We start from the raw sequence: 7312 nt of genomic DNA, 5'->3' as shown, positions 1-7312 counted from the left end.
TAAAAAGACTGTGCTATCAAAAAAAGGAAAAATAAAATGTCATATAAATAATGTGAATCAATACTTCTGATTCGTTGCCACAACTGTTGGTAGTATGAAAAATAATAATTGTGACGCAAACAGTACTCAGGGTCTTTGATGAAATTTCAACCAAGCTGCAGCAGCTGGTGAGGATATGCAGTTTTGTAAGCAATGCAGCAAACTTGAAACTGAGTTACCCTATCATCAGTTATATCTAGTGGCAAAAAGTTTGTATAAATAATATAGTATAAAATAACTATTATTATTATTATCATCATCATCATCATATATAATTGTGTTGCAAAAGTGTCCTCTGCTATCTTGAGTAGCTATGGTGTAGGACACCTAAATGTAGTGGGATGTAGGATGAATATATTATTATTCTGTGAGTATATTATATAGTTATATAGTACATACATTATAACATGGTATTAATCAAATTTTATTATAATACTCACTAAGTGAGTATTCGCTAAGACTTATGTCACTTTTTAGTAATATGTATATGGTAATCTAAAATACTATGTGGAGTCTATAACCTGAATATGATACACTGACCACTTCATTATTGAATTAGTACATTTATATTTTTAAAGTCCAAACATCTGAGTAAGAACTATGCCTTTCATATTGTGACCACTAAAGCTAGGGAAATTGTCAATTTTGTTGCATAGTTAGAACTCAGTTTATATCACCTATGAATGTCATCCATGGCATTATGTTCTTCTGTCTTTTCTCATTGATGAATGATGGGCCTTATATTGAAATAAAAACAAAACCAAACACTTTTGTAAATGTGGTAAATGGAAAAGCTTTTAAAGTCTAAATTAGGAGTACCCTGTAGAACATATTGCCACAATGACAGAGTTGATAGACCAACTCCTGTAGGTAACAATGGAATCAATGGTGCCCTTCCCTATTAAGAACTAGGAGAGGCACATCACATTTTCTGCTTTCCTCCTCTCCTGCACCTCAGAAAGAAAGGGTGATAAACCCAGCCTGGTGATGCTTTCTGCTTTTGTTAACAAAGAGGTTCTTCAGGCTGGAGGCATTATCCTTGCATTTGTGTTCACACACAGAGTCTCTGTGTGTACAGTTACTCTCACTTTCAACCAGATATTGGAATCTTTTTGAAATCTAAGTTAGACTAAAAAGTCTGTCTTCTTAGTTGTATCTATATTATAGGAGTTGTATTAGCTTCTCTTGATTGTTCAATATTCCCTTTGGTTACCCATAGATAGAGCATTGTTCTCATCCTTTTACATGGGCTCCAGCAGCTAAAATGTACACTTTTAGTCCTGAAACTGTCTCTGTTTTAAGCTGCTTTGTCAAATGGAAAAGAAAGATTATTTACTGAAACACTGAGCTTTTTGGTAAGGCAATAAATAAAACATCAAAATTACTGCATTAATTGACTAAAGCAGCAGCTGGTTCCTATGCCAAGTTATCAATGAATTCCTCATTTCTTATTAAAATATGTTGTGGAGCAGATTCTTTTTAAAAAAGCAGACAAGTAAAAACCAATTAGTATTTGTTTATAATGCCGATCAACGTTTCTAATAACTGTTGCTAGCATTTCCATGAGAATTTTTTTTCTGTATTTTTAAATTTTCTATTTTTAATAGAATTCTCTTTGACCACATAGTTTATGATTGACAGATGGTGGCTGTGCAATGTATTTTGGAACAAGTGCAGCTGACAGACTGTAGGTGGGTAGTATATTGAGCTGGCCAATCTCAGCATTCTGTCCACATGTAAATAGCACAGTTTATTAGGTGATTTTTTTTTGTTTCTGTCCTGTCGTTGAAAATACAGTTAAATACTAATACTATGAGTACAGAAATTAAAAAAAAAAAATACTTCATATAAAACATGCCCACTTGCCTGACCAAGGGTGGAGCTAACAGAAACATGTTGATTTAGACAACGGAGGATGTAACAACTAGTTCATGTATCAGGAGTCACAGAAAGATGTAGAGAAACTCTATTGCATTTGTAAAGATTTAGCACTTTGTCTTCTCCATACAGAATGAATGGAATATTCTATTGGTTTTACCCATCAGCTTCAGAAAAATGTATCCTCTGACTAGACTCTGCAAGATGCTCTCATAAAATGAATAAACCTGGATTTTTATTGCTGGAACACCAACAGGCTATCAGAAAGTAAAAAATGTGCTTTAGGGCATTTAAAGCTTGGGGAAAAAAATGTTATCTCAAGTTCTGCTTCTGATCAGGAGCCAAAACCAAGGCATTTTATCACATACCCCAACAGAAGGCTTCATTGTACTCAAAGATGAGTAAATTTTTAGAAAAAACAGGGACAGAATTTTAAGGGATTCTAATTTATATAAATTTGATTTCTTATATCCAAACTAGAATGTGCATGTTTGCTGATAATTCTTATCCTTATCAAACTACGGTCTGTCTGTCTGTAACAGGGTTCTCTGCCTCATAGGATCCAAAAGCTCCATCAGTGCTGTTAGCTGCCCCATCTAACCAATGAATGCTGCCAGAGGAAGAGGGCATGTTTTGTCGGAGCCTGGGGAAAAAAGGACTGCCAGACTGTGATCTGAAGATGGAGCTGAGCCAGTTGGTGTCCAATGCAATGATCAAATGAGTGCTGAGTTGCTGAAGATGGTTTTTGGTCTTGACTTCTTCCAAAGGCCTTGGCTTTCCTGATATGCTGAGAGGTCATGAATAGATGGCAGTTATGAATAGAATCTTTGTGAAGAGAAGAAGCAAAAAGAGAAGAGCTGTTCTAAAGCTGGGAGCAGGAAAGGGCTGTTAAAAGGAATGTGATCACCAAGATACCGTGAAGGGAAATGTGACAAGTTAAGGAGAATGTCCAGGCAGGAGCTGTGCTGAATGCAGAAAACAAAGCCAACTATGAGATCAGTTTGTTCCATGTTGGGAAAGTGCTAAAACTGCTGGCAGAAGGGCAAAAGGCAGGAGAAACATGCATTTTATAGCACTTGGAGTAGATTGGGAAGCAAAACTGGGAAGGGGTCTGAATAATTCTGAATCAGGTGGAGAAAATGAAGCAAGTGGAAAAGAAGGGTAACAAATTTTCCCTTCATTCAAGTTAATTTTGAGGGCAGGCTGTTGTGCAGGATAAAAAAAAATACTTAACAGCAAAGGAAGAGATATAGAAAATTTTAAGTCAGGAATTGGCAAGAAAAATGGGCCCCTGAATTTCTAGAGACACCTTCAATGGGTGCCAGATATTTAACTACAGAAAAAACCTGGGAGATGTGTTTTGTATTTAACATGCATGAGGTAGAATTGGCTGCTGTAGATGAAAAGTGATGGGAGACCTTAAAGTAAGGTGCTACCTGGAACCAGTTTTACTGTGCCAGTGGGTACATTGGTAGATGACTCTTATTAAACTCTGTCCCTGGTTAGCTCATGTGTGAGATGAGCTCTGGGAGACAGGGGCCAAATTAGGGAGCAGCTGAGGGGCTGGAGGCCATCTGGCAAGGAATGACGGAGGAAATGTGTTGTATTGCAGGAGTTGGCCTGGTTTTTAAAGAGGCTTCAAGAGGTATGTGTACAATAGCTGGCTAGATTCTCTGTGGGTTTTGAGGTCTTGAGCAATTTATTTGTGCTACTTCACTACTGATCCTGAGAGACAGAACCAGGCAGTAAATGGCTTGTGGGTAGTTGGAGGATGATGAAAATCTCTAGATATTTTGCATACACTCTCTCTGGAAGTCATCATATGACATGCTGTTGTGAGGTATAATACTGCCATATGGTGTTCTGGAAGATGTGGCTGCCATACACAATGGAACAGGTGAAAAATGTCCCCATTTGGTGTAGTTTACAGTGAGCAATGTCTCTGCATGCATCTCTGTAAGTGGAGCACAACCTAACAGCAATAAGCAATGGCCACACTATTTACCATCATCATGATGATTAATGTCAATATTTTAACATTTTTCATTCCAGATAAAAGCTTGTGATTCACTTCTCTTCTTGTACAATTAGATCAAGGCTATCACATAATTTACTGAGTTCATCAAATCCACCTTGTACATGGTCGATTTGATGAACTGGTTCTTTCTTCTTTCAGTCAAATACAAAATGTCCAGGAAATGTGGCTGAAAGCAATGACATCAATGGCCAAATATGTTTCATAATTGCTTTGTTTTTCTGATTGTAATGGTAATTTAACTTTTTCTAAAAAGCACTGAAGCTTTGATAGACTAAATAATCCATGGCAGATATCTCTTGACTTTTGGCTTAACCACCTGCAATGACCCCAGCATTTGAAAGAATCCTTGTGATACAGATGGAAAATACCATGGTTGAGCCTTTCCTTTGGAGAAATATTGAACAGAAACTTATGCCTAGGGAACAAGCAGGGCACAGCTTGTTTTTTATTGATCTTAACACTGAGATTACCATGGCAATTCTCCAGACCATGATGTAGGTAGAGAGGTGTGACTTGCTATGTTTACAGATATCTGAGCTTAGTTAGTTCTTGAGATGTCTATGTAAAGAATATAATGGATATATTCATCTCAGTGAATTGGTATTATGCAAATATTAAATAATTTCAGCAATGTCTTTTTTTGCCTCTAAATATCATGATGTTAGGAAGAGAAAAATATTTACTGGGACACTGAAGAAGAAAACTTTTGTTTGAACAGTGCTTGTCTGAAATTTGATAAAGCTAAGAAAGGGAGAGAAAAAAATCTGTGTATCACTGTCACATACATAAACAATGAAGGGAAACGAAAACCACAGGTGAGAGTAGCTAGCTGCAGAAGGATGAGATTAGGAGTAATTACAAGCTCAATGATTAAGCTTTTTAAGCATAAATAGGGAAGGGAGACACTTTCAGAATAGCAAACTACAATGTTATAACTGTACATGGGAAGAACGAGACAGTTCTTTTCAGGACACTCAGATGTTTTTTTCATTAAAGGAAAGTCATAATATTTTTGAACAGTTATGCAAAAGAAGACAACAATCATATTTGTTTTAGCAATGTATGTCTAGAAGTGTATGTGTTTGTGAAGAGCTTAAGAGACAGCAAAAGGGGAACTGAATTATTTGTGAGAGTTTATTAATAACATGCTTCGTGTTGAGAAGGAGAGAGGAAATACAACAGTTTGGAAGCATGTGGGAAGTTTTTATGGTTCACTTTTAAAGAAAAAAGATATTAAAATCTGTATATAGAATGCATGGTTTTTTAGAGCCAAATCTTTAGGAGAGATCTTGTGATAGTTACACAGATAGACATTAAAGGAAAGAGCTGGCATTTCCCTGGAGTGTAGAGGACGACCACTGGCATTTCAGGAGGGGTAATTATCCTGAGTTCTGCTGGATAAAATTGCTGTGGAACGAACCTCTTCTAATGAGTTGAAGTTACATATTTTACCTGATTCCTTCTTTTATGCCTTGTTTAGAAGTCTGTCCCTTCCTTGTTGTACCTCACGATATCTAATATTTAATTTGTAGTACTGTACTGTGGTGTTATCAATGCTGTGTGTGAATAAATAGCTGGAATTTGGAGTAAGATCAGTTATTTATTCTGACCAAATGAGTTGTGTGAACTTCATTCTCACTGTAGCTCTTTGAATCCCAGACTGTATGTCGAGGTAATCTCTTCTGTAACTACCAATGTGCAGACTCAGCCTTGGATATGGCAATAATGCCATGATTTTCTTTCCCTTCCCTCCTTCTTTATCACCTGGCATAGAGTCTGCAAGGCAAGCTGATCTTATGATCCGTGCTTGTGGATAACTGGAAAAATATCTCTGAAATATGTTTCAAGAAATTTCTTGCTGTGAGAGAACTTGCCCTCAACTTCTGCTTTCTTGCATTATAATGGCTTCAAAAACTGGTTGTTTAAAATGTCAAATTAAAAATTTCATTGCATAAAAAGGTTTTTTTTGGTACAAAAGGGCTATTTCGGAAACTTCCGTTCAAAATCAATTTGAATACTAAGGGATTCAAGGAAGATTATATAGAACAGAAGGATTTGACACTTTAAATTGAATACTCACAAGACAAGTTCTAAAGTAAATCAACTTGACAGGCTCTTTAAAAAAAGAAAATGAATGCTTGCATATTAATGAGGAGCATATTAGAATATTTTCTTTTAGATTATAAAATTTTTCTACCTGAAAACAAATAGCTGTGAGAGATATAACAACTGGTATGGGAATTGGTAACATTCTTAACTTAGAGATGCTGGCTAATGGCTCCTTGTGTAATGTGTGAATGAGTATACCTAAAGGGTCATAAACCTCAGAAAATTCCCCAAATACTCAATAGTGAAAAGGGAAATCATGTCTGTTTTTCCAGAAAAGTTGTTTTGCTGGTCCTTAATGTTAGGAAAAGTTCTATCATGTGGGCTAAACAGCTTGGGTATGGTATTCCTGCTTCTGGTCCTGCCAGTTGACTGAACCTTACCACAGTGTCTCAAAAAGACTTTGAGGTCAGATCACTCAAATTTTTATACATTAATTTAATGGTTGGATTCAATAAACAAATGCTAAGGATAAGATGGTGCTGACCATCAGAACAAACAGTGATGCAAATGGTATGTACTAGTGCAACTATACTGCTTGTTTACCTAAGTACAAGAAAAGGTTGCTTGTCACTCACCTATTGTGATTAAATTAATATGACCCATGTGGTGTTTTTATAGTTACTGAATGTATTCAGACATGGAAACCTCCACTTTCCTTGACAGCCTTTGGGAAATATTACTTCAGAAAGTATTTTTTTTGGAGGGAAGTATTACTTCAATAAGTATTGGAAAGGACTTAATGCTCTTGGCAATTATGTTACCAATCAAATGTTCACTGAAGTGAACTGTGGAAATATTTCATTAATTTTGTGATGTTTTGAACCAGCCCTGAGACTTTTCTTTTGCTTATTAGACTTCTCAAAGCAGGAGTCACACAAGGCATTTGAACTACAGGTACCAACACATCATGAGTGTCTGAAGGAAATGCCTCCAGCATCACACAACTAAACACTCAGCTTTGATGATCATCTTCTGCTTTTCTGGCAGCTCAGCTACCATTTGTAGGTGACAGAGAAGACACCCTGTATCTGAATTGGCAGGCTTAGGAAGTGCTCAAGTGCTTTCTGTGCTTTATTTCTCCCTAATTGTGGATATCCTTTCCTTAGACATCTTATTCAGATTGTGGATTGAGCAAGAAATCTTAGTTCTGAGCTTGACACTGATGCATGACCCTAGACACTGTTAAAGGCTAATTACTTCTGACAGTTATCCCAAGTGCCTTGTACAGTAATCAAACAGGAATACTGT

The sequence above is a fragment of the Melozone crissalis genome, unplaced genomic scaffold (genome assembly GCF_028551555.1).
Source record: "Melozone crissalis strain CALT ecotype California unplaced genomic scaffold, PUWL_Pcris_2 ptg000006l_1, whole genome shotgun sequence".
Taxonomy (NCBI): domain Eukaryota; kingdom Metazoa; phylum Chordata; class Aves; order Passeriformes; family Passerellidae; genus Melozone; species Melozone crissalis.
The sequence above is the reverse complement of the archived record's forward strand: the minus strand, read 5'-3'. Positions refer to the sequence as shown.